We start from the raw sequence: 23483 nt of genomic DNA on the forward strand, positions 1-23483 counted from the left end.
CTCGGCTGGTGGGGGCCAGACCAGACGGCCTGGCGCTGAGGTCTGCGGGCGTGTTGGTCAGAGCTGCCCAGTGTGCGGCCTGGGCCCCTGCCGCCCCACCAGGAAGGAGAAATCCCACCCGGGCTCGGCTTTGGTCACACACGGGGCCGCTGGGTCCAGGGGCCATGGAGGCAGGGAGGAAGGCCATGCGTGGAATCCCTCCCACTGGCCTGATGGAGGTGCCTCTCACTAGCTCTGAGACCAACGCTGGACGCCTTGCTTGGGCCCCTCCTGCAAGGCGACCAGACAGGGTCTCAGGGTCGCCCTCACGGGAGTGGCAGTCATTTTAGGGGTGGCGGCTGTCCCTGCTCCCCCGGCCTCTGCCTTGCCCCTGGCAGGCATCTGCACCATCCTCCAGGGGGCAGGTGTCCCCGATTGGTGGCCAGTCCACGGGCCCCGGGGGCTGGGATGGGAAGAGAACCAGCCCCCTGTTGTCAGGCTCCGGGGCACATTGGGAACATGTGCTTCTCATTCCTGTGGCCTTGGGCTCCGTGGGTTCCACATGTTGCACTCGGGTCCCCACCTGGCAGGCCTGGCGGGGGTCGGCCCGGTGAGCACGAGGACCCAGCTCGCCGCAGCTGAGAGCCCCCGGCCATCAGTGCCATTCCGTGCCCAGTCGGGGTCACTGATGGCCAGTAAGGCAACGGACAAGGCCAGAGAGCCCTCAGACTTCCTGGGGTGAAGGCCTGGGTCCCCCAGCAGCTGATACGGCTGAGGAGAACGGAGAATGGCTGGGCGGTGTTGGTGGGGAGGCAGCCCCTGGCGGCCCCGCGGGTCTTCCTTCTGGAGCCCGTGGCTGTGAGGGGTTCTGACCTGACCGATGCCGGCAGGAGGGGCTCGCCCGCGGCTCCACGGGAGCCCGGCCACAGCTCCCCACAGCGGTCACCTGCTTTCACAGGCGCCCGAGCGAGGCTGAGTTGGCCTCCACGCCCAGGGCCTGGGCCGCCCCCTGGAAACCGCCCCCCTACCTGCCCACCCGCGTGCAGCTGTCCCGGCTGATGGGGCCCAGGGGCCGTGGTCTCCCAGGCGGGTCAAGATGTGTTGGACCAGCCTCCTCCGACGGTGGGGAGCATGTGCAGCTGCTTTTGCCAGGGCGCAGGGGCCAGGCACCCTGTGCCCTTGCCGCCCCCCTGCGCCCTTGGCACCTGCGCCCTCGCTGCCCACCTGCGCCCTCGGCGCCTCCCAGGGAGGGAGCCCGGGTCTGGCCCAACTCCGAAGCCGCTGGTGATGAGTTCTGCCGCTGTCCCGTGAACCTCATGGGAAGAGGTGGCCCAAAGTGTAGGTCCCGACTCCCCAGTCACAAGGCGCATCTGCAAAAGCGAAGCAACAGTTTAGACACGAAGAGGGTGATTTTGCCAGGGGCAGGCGGAGGCCATGGGAGCCGCGTCCTTCCTGGCTTTGCCGCAGCTGAACTGCGGCGATCACACGTGTGCGCGTGTCCTCGGGCCCAGCAGGACCAGGAGGACCTCAGAGCCGGCTGACCACGGGCAAGTTTTGAAGAGCAAAGTGAATCTCTATCCCACCTAATTTAAATTTCCTCCGAGAAATCAGTCATGCCCGGGACGAGGGGTGGGGGGCGATGTCACGCAGAGCACGTCCGGGCCGGCGCGCCCCGCCATTCTCCACTCCCCGTCCAGACACGGGCTGGCGGCTTTCAGACTGGGACGCAAAAACCGCGTCCACTCGTGGCTGCCGCCTCCCGACACTGGGCAAAGCCGCCGTCTGAGACGTGCACCGTGTTGTGGGAAACGGCCACACTTAACAGAAGACGCTGTGTGGGGACGGAAGTGTTTCCCAGGGCGGGCCGGTCCAGGTGTCACATGGCGTGGGTCTGGCTCACAGCCGCTGTGGGAGCGGCACAGGGACCCGGGGACACTTTGCCCGCCCAGCGGACCCAGGACCACCACGTCTCGACACCAGCGGGACAGCACCCTCGGCCTGGGAGCCCACCTTGGGGGCCAGTGCCCCCCGACTTCTTTGGGGGTTTGCTGCACCTTGTTTCTCCGTAGGGGATAGGGTGCTGACGTCCTTAAGGCCAGCGATGGGTGGGATGTGGAGGCCAAGCATCCCACGCAGTCAGAGTGGGCTCCGGAGAGCTGGTGTGCCATGGCCAGACCCGAGGCGGTGCCTCTGCCCGACTCGCCTGTGCTGAGCCGCTGTCCTGCTCAGCCAGGGGAGGGGGCACCCACACCACCGACGCCCTCTCGTCCAGGGGAGGGGACTGAGGCCACCAGACGTTTCAGGAACGGACTGATGGGGAAGGACGAGGAAGACAGAGGACGCCGAGTGACTAGATGTTGGGGGTCAGGAAAGGGCCCCCTGGTAGGAATCACGACATGAGCCAGGCTGGTGGTCACCGGAGGGGCAGAGGGACGGAGCTGGCTCGCGTCTTGGGGTCCTCCCCTGGCCGACTCCGGGGGCCGTGGCAGTGGGGGCTCGGAGGTGGCAGCCTGGTCCTGCCCGGGACAGGAGCCCCTTCCTCACCTCCTCTCCTTTTGTGGATCAGAAATGAGGAAATCCAGAAACAACTGTATTTTCTTGGACTCTGAAGAGATTTTTTTTTTATGTGGAGAAACTACTTTCAGATTTTTACCTGGGTCCACGTCACGGCTGTCCTGCCTTCTGTCCCCTCAAAGTCTAACAGTGAGAACTGTCTGCGTTACACTGTGATCCTTGAGAACTTATTTGAATACATTGTAATAAAATTTAAAAAGAAGACGTTTGTGGTTAGCGGTTTCTAGAGAGGATGAAGAAAGAACCTCCAAGCCGCCGGAGAGCCCGTCTTCCCTGAGCGGAGCAGCGTGCTCTGTTCACGGCTCCTCGGCGCGGATGGGGCCCGCCTGCAAGGGCAACGCCTGCAGCCGTGGGGCAGAGTGTCATCCTTGGCCCTTGAGTGGAGGAAAGAGCTTTGCCTACATCAGGAAGCGCCCCGACGGGGGCCAGGCTGGGGGCTCGCCTGCTTGAGGGTCCAGGAGGCACCCGCCCTGTGCCAGCCTCGGCAGGGGGGCAATGCCTGTCAGCGGGACCTGGAATGCAGCCTGCCGAGAGGAGTGCACCCGCTGCTTCCCCTAAAGGGCAGGAGCAGGGGAGGCCTCGCGGCATGGCCACCAGCTGCTGGGTGGCCTGGGGAGCACGCTGGGACCCTGAGTGTGGGCACGGCCAGCCCCTGCCCAGCCGCCGCGCGCCCTGGCCTGTCCAGCAGAGGGCAGTGGTGCACAGCCGTGGCGGCTGGTCCAGGCGGGCGGCCCATTGAGCCCATGGAGCCCGCACCGGCCAGAGCTGTGTCAGGGAGGCCGGGACCTTGCAGGCATGATGCTGCCGCCCGGACCTGGCCCAGGAAAGGGGAGGGATGTTTGGGAGACCCGCCTGTGGAGTCCTAGCTCCGTTTGGTGGACAGAACACCTGAGGGCCACTGTCCCGCAGGAGCCCCCTCTTCTGCGTGTCCCCAGCAGGAGGCCATCAGCAGGACCTCCCGCTTCGCTGGCCGGCGAGCTTGTGGGCAGGTCCGCAGACCGCGTTCCCTGCAGAGGCCCAGCGGCACTGCAGCGCCCCGCCCAGCCACGGGCTCTGCGGCCACGTGGGTGGCAGGTGTGCAGGGGGCACGGCCTCCCAGGTGCACCACGTCTGAGGTGGCTTCCCAACCCCTCGGGTGATTGGCCAGGAGCCCCGGAGCGAGGGAGGACCCCCCTGCGGGGCGGGCGCGGAGGCAGGTGGGACTGGCCGTCAGGGTGTCTGCTCTGAGGAGGGGCCTGGGCTCCCTGCGCGGGCGCGGAGCTGCCTTGGCTCCTCAGAGGCCCGTGTTAGTGCCATGGTACTAAGTTATTAGACGCGGGGAGATTTTGAATTTGTTTTTGGGCAGTTATTTATAACTTAAGATGATGGTGTCTAACCCGGTTACCTTTCAGTTGCTCGCTCTCCAAATGCACCAGCTCCTATAAAATATGGATTAGGAGACTTTTAACAACTTAATCTGCATGTAGACGATCTGCTTCGGGGACTGTCCTGTGGCACACCAGCCTCAGGACACGGGCAGGACGGGTGGACGCCGCGGGCCCCACACTGACAAGTGCCTGGACTGGCCGACTGCACGCTCTGGGACCGTCTCATGCCCCGTAAACTCTTTCCTGACCCACAATAATTATGTTTTTCTTGTTTGAACTTTCTCTTGGGGGATTTCTGGCATTCTCCTAATTTAGAGACTCCAGTGGAGAGAGCCGGTTTTGAGCCTCGCAGACAGCGTGAGGGCAGCGAGCCCACAGCCTGGGGCGTCCTCCGTGGCTCTGGTCACGTGGGGCGTGTGTGGCCTCCCCGCGGGCTTTGTGTGCATGGATCCCGACAGCGGGCAGAGGTGCGGCAGGGCGTTTCCTGGTCCAGGAGCCCTCAGGGCACACATGGCCCGCGGCTCTTTGGCCTGAGTATCCACCGCCCGCTGGATGTCCACCCATCTGACCAGGCAGGGAGGTCCCGACCAGGACCTGGAGGAGACACGGCCCCAGGGCAGAGCGCGGCTGTTGCGGTTGGTCCGAGCTGGCCTCCAGCCCTGGCTTGCTAGTGACCGGTTGTGACAGTTGCCCCATGTCCTCATCTGTAGCACGCAGGCGATTCAGACCTCCTCTTAGGGGAGCTGTGGACATTGTGGCGCATCTGGAAGCTCAGAGCCCAGTGCCCGGCGGGCGTGGACAAGGGGAGGGGGCAGGACACAGTACGTCTGTGCACTGTGTCTGTGGGCAGCAAGGACAGCACCGGATCTGGATGTGGGGGCCGCTGAGGTTAGGTGAGCCGACAGGGCACCAGGAGTCATGCCGGCGATGAGACAGCAGGGCCGGGGGTGGAATTCGTGGCCACTCTCTGCAGACAGCGGTTTGATCGTGACACTCGGGACGTTTGTAGTCAAGGAGTGGCTTGGGGACGTCAGTCATGCCTCAGGAGCATCGGCCCCCAGAGGAAGCCACGGGAGGGGAGGCGAGCGGTGGCCCTGCCTGAGCTCTGGGGGCACGCAGCCTCTGCTTCAGACTGTGCACTTCGTGGCACGTTTGGAGAACCATGTGGTCCTCAGTGCGCACGTGGTTGCCATAGTCCCTCGGCGAGGAACCGTGTCCCCTCCGCATCCAGGGCCAGAGTGCGGGCAGCTCCCCCCAGGATGGTCGTGGCCCAGAGCCCAGCGCAGGTGCCTTTCGCTCCTGGGGAGCGTCCCCATGTGAGGCAGCCTGGCAGATTCAGGTGCGCCACCATGCCCCCAGGGGCGCGGTTTGTGTCCTCCGTCGCGAGGCCCCTCTGCTTGACCCTTGCAAACCCACCAGGGAGCACGGGGTCCTGTTCTGCCTTTGGTCCTGGCCCCTGGGAAGACCGCCCACAGAGCTCCCATGTGCTTTTGCACCCCTGGGGCTCCCCCCACCTGAGCTTAGCACCCCCGCCCCACCCGGAGGACCCTGGCAGCCCCTCCTCGCCTTCTGGGCCTTCCTGGCCTTTGGTGACCGTGTGCCGCCAGCCTGTGTTGGCGGAGGTCAGCCTGAGGATGACGGACATGACTGGGAGTGAAGGTGATGCAATGGTTGTGACTGTGGTCCCAGGCGGTATCGTGGCCTCTGGTTGGGCAGACAGGCAGGTGTGTAGTCTCTCTCCCAGGGACTCGGGGCTCCCAGACACACAGCCCGGAGCGCAGAGAACCAGGCCTGGCGGAAGCTCACGCCACTGTCGCCCGAGTTCCCCTTTCTGTCCCCACAGTGAAGGTCGTGAGAAAGTGGTGGTGGGAGCGGGGGGGTGGGCTTGTGCGTCTGCCCCGTGAGCTGCCCTCTCCAGCCTCAGTCCAGCCTGATGAGGCGCAGAGTGGAACCCCACACCACACACACCCTCTGGGGCTCCTGCAAGGGGATTCAGCACAGGGCACCGTAGCCGTGGGGTCCGGGCCGGAGTGCCTGGGGGATGATGGGGGCCTTGTGAAGGCCTCCCGCGGGGGGCAGAGGGGAGGGGAGCCAGTGGGCTGGCTCAGTGCCCCCACCCCGATTCTGACCACTGTGGACTCTTGCATATCTTGGGGACCAAACCAGCCCCAGTGAGCTGAGGGTCCCGTGGCTGGAACCGCTGTGGGTGCCCCTCACCCAGCTGGGAGGACGCGTTGAGGACAGCACCCCCTTGGGGGTCATCTCCCCCCAAGCAGTGGTCTGGGTGCACCCACCTCCGTGCTCAGGCCCTGGGGCTCCGCCTGGCCAGTCGTCCCTGCGTGGACGCGGGTTCATGAACACAGTCTCCTCCCACTTCTGGGCCTTGACGTGAAAGGACATTATTGGTGCATTATCCACTTACACACTTGTCCGATGGCCTCTGGTCTCCTCTCTTGTTGGGTGCTTGTTCTGACGGCACCTAACGCCATCCGACCTAGCCGGGCCTCCCCATCTTGCTACTCGTTCCTGTGTGGTGGACCGGGTCTCCGTACCGCGACCACCCCTTTGCTGCCAGCCTGGTACTAATCACGTATTTTAGGGACGATTTTCTTCCCCTCTGGCCTCTGTGTCGAGCGCACTCTTTGCTCTTTCTCATGGCTGCCCTGCGAGTTACGCGGTGCACCCCGCCTTTGTACGGTGTGAACCGGGCGTTGCGGCATCTCCAACACAAGGACACACAGCAGCTCAGCGGGGTTCGGCCGTTCCCACCGTTTTCCCCCTGACCTCTTTTGCTTCCACACCTCACAGCCTGTCACGGGTGCTTTCAGCTGCCAGGAGTATCTGCTTTTGCTCTTTCCGATGTGGTCATTTCTCCTGGACCCTCTGTGTTTGCATCAGGTCACTTGGGACTTCTGTACCGATGACCCGTCTCGGGTTCTGCTGTCCTGTCCGTAAGACGTATTCTTGGGCATAGAGTTTCCAGACGGCAGGTCTTTCTTCCCCTCAGTGCTGGGAAGATGTCCTTCCACAGTGTGCGGAGACTTCACGCGCCCTTGCTGTGCGTCCCCTTCTCCGCGAGGTCCTGCGTCAGGGCCGCGTGCCCGCGAGCAGGTGCTTGGGGTGGCCCGTGTGCCCGTGCGGCGGTTGGCAGCTGCCACCGCCTGTGTCCTGCGGGGGCTGTAGGACCGGACCTCCCCGCGGAGCGGAACTCGGCGGCAGGAACGTGGGGAGGAGGCATGCGGACGCTGACGAGAAGGGGCGGGCGCAGCCGCATCTGCTCCCGGCCGTCCGGTGTGGAGAGTGAGCTTTACCTGCAGCCTGGCCACCTCTGGGCATCGTTGGCCTTTGTAATCTTTTCTGATCTGCTGGGGAAACGTTAAGACCTCATTTTGGGACCAGAGGATGACTTTCACCATCAGCCGTGTCCCTCTGGTTTGCGAGGAGGGACCTACGTGCAGACGCACTGGTTCTTCCTGCAAGTGTCACCCCGGGGGGTCAGGAGGCCCGCCTTGGTCTCCCTCCTGCAGGCGAGAGGCAGAGGTGGGTGTGGTGCAGGTAGACAGGGCGAGCTGGGGCTTGTCCTGCGTCCCCTCCTTCCCGCACGGCTCAGGCTCGGCTTCACTCCCCCACAGTCCTCGAAGCCTCGCAGCGTCACTTCTCCCCACAGCTGCCTGAGCAGATTGGATGAGCCCGGAGGAAGGTGTTCTGTTTGGGGTGAGGGGAGGTGGGACAGAACTTTCCTTCGGAGCTGTGGGTGGGAAATATTCCATGGGCTCTGGGATCTGGGTCAACCCTACCGACAGTGCTTCCCAGCTTCTGCTGTCCACCTGTTTGAGGCCCACCGGAGAGTGATGACAAGACTTTAGTTGCGGTCAGGGAGCTATTTTTGAAGGCCAGAAGATAGACCAAAAGCAGGGCATCCCGCAGTGGGCCCATTTTTCCTCACTGGACCACAGGGATGCAGAGAGCAGTTCTGAAAAGTCTCCGGGGCAAATTCCTTTCTCACTGTGGGGTGCTGTGTTTTGACTTAAGTGGGGATCTTTCAGCCCAGCATCTTGGTTTATATCTTGGTTTTCCCAATCCATTTGTGTTCTTTGTTAAGTACAGCTCCAGTCGTGACATCCTTATCATTTGGCTGGAAACCTTTGTAAAAATGGTCATATGTACTTCCATTTTTTTCTGTGCGCACCTGTGTCAGAGGCCCGAGTCCTGATTCTGAGGGTAGGGATCACCCCGCGGGTGGCCTCCCAGCATTAAACTGGCAGGATGCCCTCTCTCGTCCTGGCCCTGGTCCTGGACATCCCTGGACCACAGACGGTGACCTTCGTTCGGAAGGGCGGAGCTTGTGGAACTCAAGGGAAGTTCTTCCTATGGAGAGGAGGGTGTGCTTGTGGTTGAACCCAGAGACTCCGGTGTGGGGGAAGAAGGGCAGGGGCCTCACGCCCTGGCCAGGCGCTGCTCTCCGATCTCACGTGTGTCTCACGTCCACAAAATGCACATCACAGCCGTGGGCATTTAAGCAGAAGATCTGAGGAGGTTGTAACTTCTAATTTTACTTGAGTTCCAGAAAAAACAAAAGAAGGAAATGTTTTCCATCATAGCCGCTGACCTTTTAAAAACCCAAACGATGTCCTCTCTTGTTTTTATTATCTGTGTTTTTCTCAGGTTCCCATGCAAGCGTGACTTTTATAAAGATCTTGAATCAATATAGAGATCACCTAGTTAAATATCTTAATTTCACGAAGGAGGAAACTGTGTCTTGAGGAATCTTGAGTCAGATTTCAAACACCTGTCCAGCCCCGTGTCCCTGAGCTGTGGAGTGAAGGTCCTGCGCCCCCAGCTGGTTTCAGCCGTGGCCCTTCCTGCAGGTGACTGGGGCAGCCACGGCCCACTGCCCATGCCCCACGCTGCGCAGCCCTGTGAGCTCAGCGAGGCCTGGCTTGCCCACGAGTGTGGGGCTCACGCAGGAATGGCCAGGGTGAAAATATGGTCAATATTTTATTTAGAGGAGTACTCACCAGCGTGAGGGCTGATTTAAATTTCTCTCTGTCATTCTGTCTCTGTCCTTCTTTCTGTCTCTACACCACACAGCCACACGCACACACAGCCACATGCACATACATGCACATGTGCATACACAGCCACACACACACACACGTGCACGCACATGTGCACACCCCCCCACAACAGTCTCCTAGCCATGATTTCATGCTGCGCATCGCCTTCCTCACTGACCCTCACAGCCCCGAGAATAGCCACCTCCTGAAACCTTCCGGAAGGCTTCTTCTGGCTGAGCTTGCTGAATGCTGGGCCAGTGGCTGAAGGGCAGCCCCGGTAAAGGGCCCCAGCATCAGAGAGCCTGGCCCGAGTGGGCAGCAGAAGTCAGTGAGGTGCCATGGAAGGTGCCGGAAGACATGCGGGCTCCTTGCAGCTGCGCCCCAGCATGCCTGGGTGTCTGCTGTTATTTGGGGTTGTTGAGGCGTTGCTCTCTTTCAGAGAAGGACACGGTCGATGGACATGTGTCTCAACCCCTGGAGAGCTCCTCGTCTCTCAGAGCCCCGATGACCCACCAGTTGTGCCCTGCTCACGAGGTGGCCACCCTCTGAGGCCACCACCTGGCACGTTTGCACTTAGTGTGGCTTAGAGAGTGATTCGGGGTCCTGAAATTCCACCTGCTCTACCATGAAGACCGAGAAAATAGAACAAACTACTTGAGATCAGAAGAAAAAGATGTGTTTGAGAGGTGACTTTACATTAGTTTAAATTGTCATTAAAACCATAAGTAAACAGAAATAAGCAAAACTGTCAACCCTTAATGCCCTTCACTGGGTTCACTTGGTTCTGCCCCTCTGCTCCTCCCTCAACACCCTGTGCCCGGGGTCCCCGACAGCCAGGTGTGGGGCTGGGGCGGGGGAAACCTGTGTGAGCAGGGCACAGGGGAAGGGCGGGCACAGGACCCCATGCAGAGGGGTGTGTGTGGTGTGAGTGTGCATGTGAGCACGAGAATGATATCAGCATGGGCGTGAGCATGAGTGTGAGGAGTGTGGGCGTGAGCATGACTGTCAATGTGGGCATGAGCATGCGTAGGAGCATGAATGTCTGTGGGTGTGAGCATGAGTGAATGTAGGTGTGAGTTTGTGAGTGTGAACATGAGCATATGACTGTGAGCATGAGTGTGTGAGCATGAATGTGAGTGTGAGCACGAGTGTGAGTATATGATGTGAGCACTAGTGAGTCTGAGCATTCACATGCATATATGAATGTGAGCATGAGAGTGAGTGTGAGCACAAAGGTAAGTATATGACTATGAGTGTGAGCATGAACAGAACTATATGAGTATGACCACGAGTGTGAGTGTGAGCATGAACATGAGTATATGACTAGCTGTGAGCACAAGGGAGTGTGAGCATGAATGTGAGTATATGAGTGTGAACACGAGTGTGTGAGCACAAAGGTGAGCACATGGCTGGGTGTGAGCATGGGTGTGAGTGTGAGCATGAATGTGATTATATGACTGAGTGTGAGCACAGGCGAGTGTGAGCATGAACGTGAGTATATGACTATGAGCATGAGTGTGAGCGTGAGCCCACGAGGGGCGGCCCGGGCAGGGCGGCAGGAAGAAGGAGTGGGCTCCAGCCCGCATGGCTTCATATCAGGTGAGAATGTGGGCCCCTCGTTCAAAAGCAAGAACAAAGCTCTCTCCTGTCTCTGAGCTTGTCCTCTGGGTCTGTGTTTGTTTTTTAATGGCTTTATTGAGTTATAATTCCATTTCATATATATATATATAATACCATTTCATATATAATTCACCCATTTAAAGTGTACAATTCAATGGTTTTTGGTATATTACATTATTTTAAAAATTATGGTATCATATATAAGCATAAAATTTATGATTTTAACCTTTCTTAAGTGTATAGTTCAGGGGCATTACGTACATTCACATTGTTGTACAACCACCCCTACCATCCATCTCTAGAACTTTCCATCTTCCCGAACTGGAACTCTGTCCCCATTAAACAGTAGCTCCCAGGCCCTCGCAGCCCCTGGTGCCCACCCTCCTACCCTCTGTCTCTGTGGATGGGATGACCGTAGGGGCCTCCTGTGAGCAGACTCATCCAGCATTTGTCTTCCTGTGTCTGGCTTAGTCGGCATGTTGTCCTCAAGGTCCATCCCTGTGGGAGCAAGTATCAGCATCTCCTTGCTTTTGGGGATGAATAACATCCCACGGCATGCATGCCCCAGTTTATCCATGCATCTGTGCGTGGACGCCTGGGCTGCTCCTACCCCTCGTCTGTTGCGACCCATGCCGCTCCACACACGGAAGCACCAAGCTCTCCTGGAGGCCCTGCTTTCCTTGCTTTTGGTACACACCCACCAGTGGAACTGGGTAGCTCTGTTTCACTTGTTACGTAATGTCGCACTTTCTTGGGTGTGGGGACACCCACAGGTGAGTGCAGATCCTTTCAGGGCCTCCCATGCAGGTCAGGCCTGGGGACACAGGTGACTGACACTCCCAACCCCATGCCCAGCCCCTGGTCAGGAGGGGCTCAGTTGAGACCCAGGGATGGGGAGAGGCAGAAATGTGGCCCGTTCCCTTCTCTCTAGCAGTGCCCCCACCACCCAGCTGCCACTGTCCCTCCGCTGACCCTCACCTGGTCTCCCCTCCTGTCCCTGCAGCCCACCCTCAATGCAGCAGCCAGCAATGCCTCTCAAGCCTGGACAGAGTGACCAGGATGGGACCCATCCTCCTGGAAGGCACCTGCCCTGGGCTCTCTGCAGTGTCCCCTCCTGATCCCTCATCTGTTCCTGTGAGCACTGCTGGCTGAGGAAGGTCTCAGCCCCAAGCCCTGCTGTCTGAGGCCCCTTGCCCTCTCTGAGGTCTGCTTCTGCATGTGCTCACTTCCTGCCTCTTCCCCAGGATGTGAGCCCCACGTGGGTGTGGGTCTCCACAGCAGGGGCTGACTGGGGTGGATGCTCCATGCAAAGCAGGCCCACTGCCTTCCTGGAATCAGAGACCTGGGGCCTGGCTGGCTCTCTGGCCCGAGGGGCCTGGGCTGGCTGGAGGACGGTGCTTTCTGGAGAGATTGGAAGAAGGGCAGGCGGTGCTCCCCCAAAAGGCCTGGGGGGCAGTGCTAGGTGGGGCCTCGTTGGGTCCAGGCACCCCCCCAGGCCCTGGGGGTGCCCAGAGGCCTGGGGGGCAGTGCCAGGTGGGGCCTCGCTGGGTCAGAGGTAGGGGCAGTGTCCTCTGTGCTGTGATGCATCAGGCGGGCAGTGGTTTGCATGGGCAGAGGAGGGGAAAGTGGCGGGGGTGAAGGTCTCCCTGTGTCCCGTCCCGAGGCACCGCTTTCGAGTGCTGCCAACTGTTCAGAGAACAACTTCCCCTTAGGAGGCAGGGGACAGGATGAAGCACATGCATCCCTCCTCACTTGTGAGAAAGGACAGTTTAAGGGTGAATCTAAGTCTTATTCAGGAAATATGGGGCTTTGCAGGGATTTCTCTTTTGATTTCATGAGTTCTAAAGGGAAATAGCCGTTCTTCTGGTTGCCTGGCATTTCCACACATAGGCGGAGGTGATGGGAATACACGGCCTGCTTCCCTCACGCAGACGGATCACAGGCTTCAGCACGGGACTCCCAGGAGGAGAGTCATCTGAGTCCAGTGATTCCGAGCAGCTGCGACACACTGGTCAGGAAACAAAACCCAAAGGCTGAGCCTGTGCCCGCTCCTACCCCTGGGGCAGCGTGCACCTCCGCTGGTCAGGAGCCGTCCCACAGGGGCATCAACAGCAGCATGTATGCAGAGCAGTGGGGAGCCTGCTCAGGAGACATTGTAAGAGGAAGGGAGGTGACTCTCTCCCAACTTCTCACTGGGTCTGAATCTTAGTCTAAATGTCCAACTGAAATCAACAGTTGGGGACAGGAAACCAATACACAAAAAGCTGAAGAGTTAACTTGGCCAGCGCTCAGATGTGCTCGTGAAGCGCTGATTGCTTATGGGGCAGGAAATGCATTTGTTTGGTGACCAAGGCCTTGAAGCCCGAGGAACAGGCCATCTATAGGCACATGGCCGGGCCCCTCAGAGCAGGGGGTATGACTCATCTGGGGACCCCCATTGTCAGATGGCAGAGTAGCAGACATCCATGGCTCAGAAGGGGGAATCTTCTGACTAGTCTGGTAGACTCACCCCATGGATAGACAATTGATGGTTGATGATAAATGGATGGATGGATGGATGGATGGATGGGTGGGTGGATGAATGGATGGAGGACAGATGGATGATGGATGGATAGATGGATATATGGTTAGATAGATGGATGATGGATGGATAGCTGGATGGATGGATAGGTGGATATATGGATGGATAGATGGATATATGGATGGATGATAGATGGATATATAGATGGAGGGATGGATGGATGGGTGGATGGGTGGATGGATAGATGGATGATGGATGGATAGATGGATAGATGACGGATGGATGGATGATAGATGGATGTATAGATGGATGGATGGATAGATGGATGGATGGATAGATGAATGGATGGATAGATGACAGATGGATGATGGATGTATAGATGGATGGATGGATAGATGACGGATGGATGATGGATGGATAGATAGGTGGATGGATGAATGGATGGATGATAAATGCATAGATGGATAGATGGATATATGGATAGATGGGTGGATGAGAGATGGATGTATATATGGGTAGATGGATGGATGGATAGATAGATGATGGATGGATAGATAGATGGATGATGGATGGTTGGATGAATAGATGGATGGATGGCTGGATGGATACATAGATGATGGATGGATGGATGGATAGATGGATGGATGAATAGATGACGGATGGAGAGTTGGATGGATAGATGATAAATGGATGGATGGATAGATGGATGGATAGGGGAAATGGGAGGTCTGTTTCAGAAGATGCTTTACAAAGACAGAGAGAGAAATAAATTGGGTTGGGATTTTGGTAGACAGCCAATCTAAATAATGCAGACTTGGAGGTTCTCAGCCTGTTTCGAGGGTCAGAGTTTGCCGTGTGGCTGGGGCTGCAGGTAGGTCTGCGCTTGGCTGGCTGTCGAGACAAGTGTTTGTCAAGTGGCTTCTTGAGAAGCCGGCCCTGCTGCTGGGGAGGAGGGTTCTCCTCCCACCCTTCTTGGGAGGAAGTGCCACCCTGACTGGACCCTGGCCACCTGAGCTGCACCTGCCCAGCGACTCTGCTGGTGCTGGCGCATGAGGCAGCCAAGGGCAAAGGGCGCCTGGAGTGTGGGCTTTCCCAGTGACCACAGGTCCGGTAAGGACTCGGCTTGGGCGCCACAGCCTCATAGGGAAGCTGGGGGATCCTGTGGTGGCTTCTCCTTCCGTGAGGCTGGGCAGTGCGGCCACTGGCAGGGTCATCATGAGTAGTGAGGCACGTGCTCAGCACAGAGCAGCCTGGTGAGGGTCGTGTCCCGCCACACGCCGTTTGTCTCTGGCACCCTGGCTTGTTTGCTGTGTGCAGGGCTTATTTCTGGCAAAAGGAATGAGTTAGAGTGATATCTACTGGCCTGAAGAAACAAGCATGGTAAGTTGTGAAGTTAAAATACTGAGGAGTGAAACCAATACAGTTCTGGTTTTACCAAAAAGACCAAAAACCCAAACCAAGTAGCGGGCCACGCTGGCCAGCATGGTGGATGGTGGAGATGTGTGTTCACGTTTGCAGGAGCTCGGAGCTTGGGGCAGGGATGTTAGCATGCCTCCTCCAGGGGAGCTGAGCTTGGAGGGAAGGGAAGCCATTCACTTCGCCTCACGCATTTTTGCACATTGCATGCTTTACTTGTAATTTTGTGACATAAAAAATTCAACGAGGAATTGCTTCTGGAGCCTCTTCCCCAAGATGACTTCCCCTGAGGGGCCTGGGAGTGAATGTGGCCTCCGACCCCTCCTGAGAGACAGCGCTGGGAGCTGCCCGGGGCAGCCAGGAACCCAGCAGAGCCCCTCGGACCTCTAACTCCCCAGGGCCGCATGGATGCTTTAGTACCACCCTTCCCCTGAATCCTGACGTCCCGCTCCCTCCCATCCAGTCTTCCGTCACCAGACGTCCTGTAACGCAGTGCTGCCTGTCTTCCTCCAGCACCCTGTAGCCCCTTGAGGTCACATGCTCTCGGTCACTGCCATTCCCCAGTGCCTGGAACAGGGCACAGTAAATGCTCGTGGGGTGAATCAGTGAATGAATGAATGATTCCACCGGAGTGCCTGTGCGGTGGCACTGAGCCCCGTCCCACGTCGGTTCAGTGGAGGAGGGAAATTCGTCCTTCAGAGGAGGACACGTAGGAGATTATAAAACCCCTCGAATGGCCCTCCCCTCCCCTCCCCTGCAGCAAGAGAATCAGATGTGGGTCCACGTCGGAGACGGTCGGTGTGGCCCTTCTCCAGGATTCTCCCTGGAGCCATGCGAGCTGTTGTTAACATGACAGAAACACATCAGGCCCCATGTTCGCCCCGTCTGGGCTGACGAGGATTTAGACCACCTCCTCTGAAGGAACGATCCCATTGACAGGAGGCAAACAAGTCTTCCCAGGGCACAGCAGCTCTTTCCGTGGGACAGACGGGAGAAGGGTCCATGGCAGGTTCCCTGCGTGTGGTCTCTGGGCTCTGAGCATTTTCATAGTAATTCGTAGATGTTACGTGAGTTTCCCGTGGCCGCCATAACACGGCTGCAGCCTGGGCGCCGCAGACCAGCAGTTTATTCCGTCCCAGATCCGGAGGCCAGAAGTCAGAGGTGGAGGGGTCAGCGGGGCTGGTCCTTCTGGAGCCCCTGAGGGACACTGTGCCCCAGGCCTCTCTCGGCTTCGGGTGCTGGCCCCTGACAGTCCTCGGTGTTCCCCGGCTTGTGAGAGGCTTGTCTTGATCCCTGCCTCGTCTTCCCGTGTTCTCGCCGTGTGTCTGCATGTCTGAAACTCCCTCTCCTTGTGAGACACCGTGACTGGATTTAGGGCTCATGTTAACCTGACCGCATCTGCAGAGACCCTATTCCAAACGAGGTCACACGCACGGGTCCCAGGCTCCCAGGACTCTGGGGGCCAGCTGCTGGAGCACTGTGGCGAAGATGCCAGCCCCACCTAACAACGTCCAGATGATGCGCAACCATGCCGACCACGGGCCTGCTGCATGGGAGCACGCAGGTGGCCCCCCATGCTGTGGGTGTCGTCCTGAGCGCATGCTGGGGCCAGAGCTGGGGCCAGAGCTCCATCCGTTCGGCACCGCTTCCCCGGAGGAAATGGCTGACAGACCGGGCTGACGGGACGTGGTCTGGAAACCAGAGCAAGTCAGGTGGCCACTTCGAGGAGAACAGCAGATGGTGCTTGTTGTCAAAACCCTGAGCTTCCCAACAAATGGCGGGAGTTTGGAGAGCTGCGGTCAGCCACGGCGAGCTGGGCGGTTTCCCTGCGCTCACAGACTTGGCTGGTGCGGTCGATGAGCACAGGACGAATGTAATTTGCTTATGTTGTGAAATAAAACTTGTTGACATACGGAAGATCTATTTAGCTAAATGAACCGACACTTTGCCAACGACCGATGCAGATTGTTACAAAACTATGCGCGGGTAAAAGATGCACTTAAAGTTCAAGCTAGACAGTGGATTGTCACACAACACATACAATTTACTGATAGAGTTTCAGATTTTATTTTATGACTAAGCTTTAGGAATCTCTAACTTGTTGAGTTTGGTGTAATAGCAAAGAAGAATCCGCGTTATTTGAAAATAGTATCGGAACACACCTTTCTTCTCCAGCTGCGTATCTGCGTGGGGCTTGGTTCCCCTCGTCCTTCAGCACAGACGCCCCCGCGAGCACTCAGCTGTCTGCTACTGAGCTAGACACGAAAGAGGTTCGAAAAAGGTAAAACAGTGCCACCCTTTCCACTATTTTTCTTGAAAAATAATTGTAATAAAAAGTATGCTACTTACGTTAACATGTGATGGATTGGTTTTTATTTTTAAATGAATCGATGCATATTTTTATGTGCCTTGTCCCAACTTCCAATATGGCGAAGAGCCGTGGACGTAAGCCACAAAGGAGAGCGTGTTGGTGTCCTCCGCTTTGGGTCCTGGGGACCGTTTCCGGGGCCATAACTGTGAGGGCCACCTCCTTCTCCCTGAGTTTCTGCTCTGTCGGTCTCTGGGTGAGGGAGCACCTGTGTGCCGGGAGCGGCACCTGGCCACGGTGTGCAGAAGACAGGTGTGCCCCCTAGGGAGGCGTGGGTGCTCCAACAGCTCCACCTCCTCACGGAAAGGCCAGTGCCGGCCGCTCGGCTCAGGGTGGCAGTGGGATTTTGCCACGTTCGGTACCAAGCACCTTCCTCCTCTGCCACGTTGCTTGACAGTGGACGTAAGAGCACGTTGAGGAAAGGGGGCCCCCTCGCCACCGTGTGTTCACCAGTGGGCGGGCCTGCCGAGCCCGGGCGTTCTCCGATGCGCTCCTGAGTTTGCACCCCCCATCGTGCTTGTCTGGTCAACAATTAGCAATGCATTAATTTATTCAGCGTGTTATTAAAATAAAGGTTATGATTTATTTCCCCAAACGCATTTTAGCCATGACCTGATGGGTCTGGCAGGAAGGTCCGAGTCACCCGCCTGTGTCACCTTACTGCAGTGATGCCTGCATCCTAGGATGATGGCGATGCAGACTTTAACCAAGGAAGAGCAGCTGAAGTGCAAGGCGAGGACCGAGAAGCGTATTCTCCGGAGAAGGTGGGGACGTCGGCGTCGCTACCCTGGGCTTCCCGGCTCTGGGTGCTGCTGGTGGGTTCCTTCCTCACACAGAGAAGTCCCTTCCCCGCAGGGGCACGAGCTGAGCCCGGGTTCCCTGCAGCCAAGGGAAGAGTCCTTCCAACTGGTGTGTCAGCTCTCACTTCCCACCAGAACGCCGCGTGACAAACTGCCCCCAGTCAGTGGCCTGGGGCAGGGAGCCGCTGATTTTCTAGTGTGTGGCCCAGGCTGGGTCCCTGAGTCTCAGGTGCCCTGGCTGGCTGTTGGCTAGTTTCGGGTGGTCTCTGAGGCTGACAAGGCACCTGGCCCCGTGCCCGGCATCTCCTGCTCCCAGGCTAGTCTGCCTGCATCAATCTCTGTTCCTTCCAGATTAAAATTCTCCTCCCGTAATCAGCAGGAGGCCATAACTTAAACGCTGTTCTAGGTGGCATCCCAGTCATGGCCTGCAGAAAAAGCCAGGCCACCCTGATTTCCCAGAGGAAGAAATGCACAGCGAGGGCCTGATTACCCAGCTGGTGGGGGGCCTTAGTGGGGACGGGGTGTGCCTAGCCCAGGCCATCCACCGCCGTGCACTCTGGGAGAAGCTGGAGCCGGGAGGAGGTGGTGCCCAGGCAGAGAAGTGGGGACCATGCCCTTCTCCGCAGGAAAGCCCCACCCTGGGCTCTGAGGGGCCGACCGACAGGGGAGCTGATGGGGAGCCCGGGCCCTGGGGCCCTGAGCAAAGGGCACCACCTGAACAGAGCCGACAGGGTGAGGGACTGAGGCCCCAGAGTGCGGGGCTCAGAGCACAGTCCCCTCTCTGCACAGACAGCCTGCTTCTTCCCCGCCCCCGACCCCTCTCCAGTGTGGCTGGCATTCAGGGGCCGATGGAGGGGCCGCGTGGATACGCACGGAGCAGCCGCGGGACCAGGACATTCGCTCAACGTAAGCGTGGCCTTTCCCTGCCACCTCGGCCGGCTCCGGAGCCGTGTGCCCCCCTGACGGCAGCTCGCCACTGACGACCACCGCCCCCCAACCTCCCGGGCCACCTGCTCTTCCTCAGCCATCGGCGTTTACTTGGAAGCAGTGAACTTTCTGGCTCGGGGTCGGTCCTGGACATCTGGCGCCCACCTCGTGAGAGGCTCCTCCTTCCTGGTGCAGCGGGCGGGGGCCACTTGTCTCGATCACTTGGGGCCTCTCCCCCGGGCAGCGGCGGGAGGAGGCGCTTTATTACCGCAGGGATATTGCGGATGCTTCTGCTAATTGAGTTTCATCCTCAGCATCGGGCTGCCCCTTTCCTTTGCATACACATCTGCATCCTGAGTGAGTTATGGTGGCTTTGCTAATAAACGGAGCTTGTTTTCTGGCTGGAATGGCCATCATGTGCCCTGGAGGCGGCCCAGCCACAAGGGGGGTGATTCCAGACATTTGCTGGCGTCAGGACTTTGCTCTCCGTGCGGACACTGTCATAGGGAAAGTTCCCGAGCAGGGAAAGATGCAGCCGAGGCATTAGCCATGCTGTTCAGTGACTTCACCTGACACCCACATGAGAAACTCACTCCCAGTCCGGCTGAAAATTGCAGACAAGCGTCTCCCCCGGTGCCGCCATGGCCGTGGCCTCGCGGCCCCGCGCCGCCCAGCACAGAACAGATTTGTCTCTCTGCTCCCCCAAATGTGGGAGGAAAAGCTGGAGCTGGACAGTTGTCAGAGACCCTTGTGTGTTTATGTTTCAGATTCACTGGGGGTCTCTCGAGAGTCAGGAGGGCCCACGGCCCCACCCAGCTCAGCCTGCTCCCTGATGGTGCCCCCCCGTCTCCTTTGTGCAGCCCACGCGGGGAGGGAGGTGGCCTTCTGAGGGTCACAGGCATGCAGCCTGGCCGTGGGCACCGTGGCCCCGAGCCTCTGCACTGGCTCGTCTGTGGGCCCTCTGTACCCTGCCCGGGGCTGGTGCCCAGCCTGCCTGGTCCTCCCTGGCCCCCGTGGGGCGATGCTCCGGCACCCAGACCTTGTGGAATGGGGGCTCACCCGCTGAGCCCTGTAGCCCCCCCTGGTTTCTGGGCTCTGCTCCTGCTCCCCAAGGAGCCCTCCCCGCATGCCTTCCCCACACAGGGAGGAAGGGGGTGTGCGGAGCCTGAGCAAGGGGACAGGAGACTCGGAGGCAGGTGGTGGGGCCCGCCTCTGCTCTCGGCCCCGGCCCACCGCCCCCACCCCGTCCACACGTCCACACGTCCACACTGGTCGCCATGGTTCCCACCCCACACGCAGAGCACGGCTTTCCTTCCCCTGGTGGATGGCAGGTGCTTGTCCTCAACTATGTCGTGAGTGTTTGGGATTGTCACCGGAATGGCCATCTGCCTGTGGGTCCCTGTCCTGATGGCACGGGGTCCCCGACACCGACTTGTCCTCCAGCCATCAGAGGGGTGGGGACGAACAGCATCCTGACTGAGGGGCGACGGGCCTCCGAGCCGGACGGATACCCACTCACAGCGGGAGACTCGCAATCACATGCTCACAAAAGGTCACATTTGCAATAAGTAAAAAGGAAATGTAGGTAATTGGTTCTGGAGCCCGTTAATACCTCTGCCGGCCTGAGAGGCAATCTGACGGACTTGAAACCTTTTTGTTCAGGTAATTAAAAATGAGATTTCATTATATCATTAAAAATGAGGGCCAGCGAGCTGTTTCCTCGGATACTATAATGTTATCAGAAGAGGCACCGCACACACTCACGGGTCCCCCGGGCCCCCGGCTGGGATGGAGGCGGGTCCGCAGGTGCTGGGGAGTCGCACCCCACCATGAGGTTGGGGGGAGCCGCAGAGATGATTCGCAGGACTGATTATAAGATAAATGGGAGGGAGAGGAGAAAGGCCTCCCGTGGCCCCACCCGCCGTCCCCAGACAAAGGCGCTCGGCCGGCTTCGGAGCAGTGACGCCCGGTGGTCTGTCTGCTGGGGACGCACAGGCTGTGGTGGGGCTTCGTGATGATGTCACAGGCCCCCCATCCTCATGGCAGTTCCCCAGGAAGTCCAGGCAAAAACTGCATCCTGTGACATCTCACTGCGTATACACTGCAAGGTGAAATGTCCCATCTGAAATAAAATGCAGACGTTTACACCAGCCGTGGTTATGTGTGTAATTTCTTCCTGAATCCCAACTGTGAACTCTCTGCAGGCACTTTCTTCAAACCCTCACGTGGCTGCTTTGTGGAAGACAGGCAGAATCTCACCGCTGGGAATTAGAGTTTAGAGTTCAGATGGCTTCACTGTTTCCATGATTGCGATAAAATGATCCCTACGCAGGTGGCTGCCGCAGGAGTCTGTGGGCGCTGGCCACGCGTCACGGCCGGTGCTCCGATCGTCCACGTCCCGTGCGAGCCGTGGCTGTGGACCGGGGACCTGCAAACCCAGCCCTCAGCTCTCCTACGAAAAAGGATCATGAGATTCCACGTCTTTCTTTTTTTAAGGTGCATTTTCTGGGTGAACAGAATTCTTCAGGAGACCCATTAATTTGTAAATAGAACAATTAGTTTTCACCCAGATTTTAGGGTTAAAAAAAAGAAATACTGAAGTAGATGTTTTGTGGCCATAACAAAAATACTTAACTAAATCCCAATTTTACGTAAAAATAAAATTACATGATGGAGAAATTGTGGTTTATTTCCTGGCTTATTTAGTGCCCTTCATAATTTGGATTTCCAGCATTCAGTCTTATTTTTAGCTACAAGAAATTCACGATTTAAAGTTTTCTCCTTCTATTTGCAGATTTTCTTCAAGCTGTGAGTGAAATTAGCTGCCACGACTGCGGATTTTTGATTTTTTTTCGTTAAAAACCCGGCCCCGGGGCCTGCGGTTACCCAGCGACTGCGCCAGGCTGCGAGGCGCATCCGTTGCCCCGGGCCCGGACTGGGCACCGTCGTCCTAACTTGTCCTGCGGTTGGCGCTGCTCTGTGGGCATCTGAGGACCCACCTCCCTCTTGGGAGCACTCGCTGCTTCTCCCCCACCCCACCCCTGCACTCTGGCCTAGTTTTGCCTACTTTCCTCGGGGCAGCAGGGGCAGCGACGTCCTGGGCTCCACGTGCAGTAGAAGCTGTCCCTCTGCGCAGCGGCCGCCCCAGCGGGCAGGTGGCCCCACGCGGCCAGGCTTCACGCAGCTGCCACCCTCTCTGCCCCTCTGGGACCCTCCACGCATGCCGGGGGAGGGGGTGCTCTGTCCCTTGCGCTCCCCTGGCTGTCCTCCACCAGACCCCTGTCCACACATCCCGCTGTCAGCCCGCCCTTCCAGCTACAGGGGCCACGGCAGGACCCAGGAGCCATGCAGGACCCCAGGGGCTGTCCCGGGAGACCCAGCTCAGCCCTCAAAGCCTGAAGGAGCAGTAGATGCACGAGGTCACACCTGGGTCAGCTGAGCCACACTCCACCTGTCCCACGGAATGATCACATGCAGGAAACGGGGAGCCAGGACTATACTCACAGGTGTCTCAGGCCTTAGGGGACTTTTGGAGAAGGCAGACCCTCCCTGCGCCCAGGCTTCAGTGACACACGGGAGTGGTCTGTGCTCCTTCCCGGACCCGGGGTCCCAGCCGGCAAGCAGCCCGCCTGAGGCGACACCTCTGGTAGCCAGACCCCCTTCGAACAGAGCTTGGTGACCTCTGCTCTCTGGTCCGGGAGACCTCTGCCCCTCACTCAGGATCCCACATGGTCACGGCGTGGCCTGTGACTTCCACTCCCCGCCCGGCCTGAGGGAGAGCCCCGCACGTGGTGTGGCCAGCAGGGTGGCTGTCTACACTCCTGCTGGGGTGCTCGGACCCCTGGGAAAAGGCTACTCTTTCCAAGCCCCCCCAGGACCAGAGAAGCAGGCGGACACCCCCAGCTGGCCTCCCTCTGCCCCTGGCCTGCCTTCCCCGGGGCCTTCAGGTCGCCTGGGGCCAGGAGGTGGAGTCCGGGCAGGCTGGTGCCAGGCCTCCGCATTCTTACCCCTGCCCGATGTCCTCCTCCAGCCCCTGGCTACCTTCCTTCCCCAGGCTGGGATCTGGCTGGGACTGAACCAGCTCCGACACCGGCTTCCGACTCCCTGTCCCTGTTGTAGACGGGGCCGGAGGTTTGCCTGGCGCCCCACGTGAACTGGTGATCAGGCTCCCAATTGCTCACAGGTCTGCGGGGCCGTCTAACCTGCCCAGGGCTCAGACACAGGCTTAGAGTCTCCACAACAAATGCATTTAAGCCATTTTAACGAGGAAAATGACCCTTTTAACCCATCTTGAATTCTGCAGTGCAAAAAAAAAAAAAAAAAAAAGTATCCATGAACGGCCACAATTACTTGGCTGATTATGCCCACGTGTACATTTAAAAATGTGATTTAAGGGGCACCTGGGTGGCTCAGTCGGTGAAGCGTCTGCCTCCGGCCCAGGTCATGATCCCGGGGTCCTGGGATCGAGTCCCGCGTCGGGCTCCCTGCTCAGTGCGGAGCTTGCTTCTCCCGCTGCCCTTACCCCTTCTTGTACTCTTTGTCTCTCTCTCAAGTGAAAAAGTAAAATCTTAAAAAAATAATTATTTAACAAAATAAAAATAAAAATACGATTGAAGATCAAGCACCACTGGAACTCTCAGTTTAAAGGAGAACCAAACAAGTAGAACATAATATAAAAAAAAAATTAACCCTCTTTCCTTAAAAATATTATATGGATCATTTGAAAATGGGAAATGGCCTTTGAGCTAATAAGACTGAGATTCTAACGTATGAGAAGCAAGTGAATTTGCTACTTTTATGAGACTAACGCCAGGGACCAATGTAGGTTGGTAATAATCACAGTGGGACCTTGCT

This window comes from Mirounga leonina, unplaced genomic scaffold (genome assembly GCF_011800145.1).
Source record: "Mirounga leonina isolate KUSES-001 unplaced genomic scaffold, KU_Mleo_1.0 Mir_95, whole genome shotgun sequence".
NCBI lineage: Eukaryota > Metazoa > Chordata > Mammalia > Carnivora > Phocidae > Mirounga > Mirounga leonina.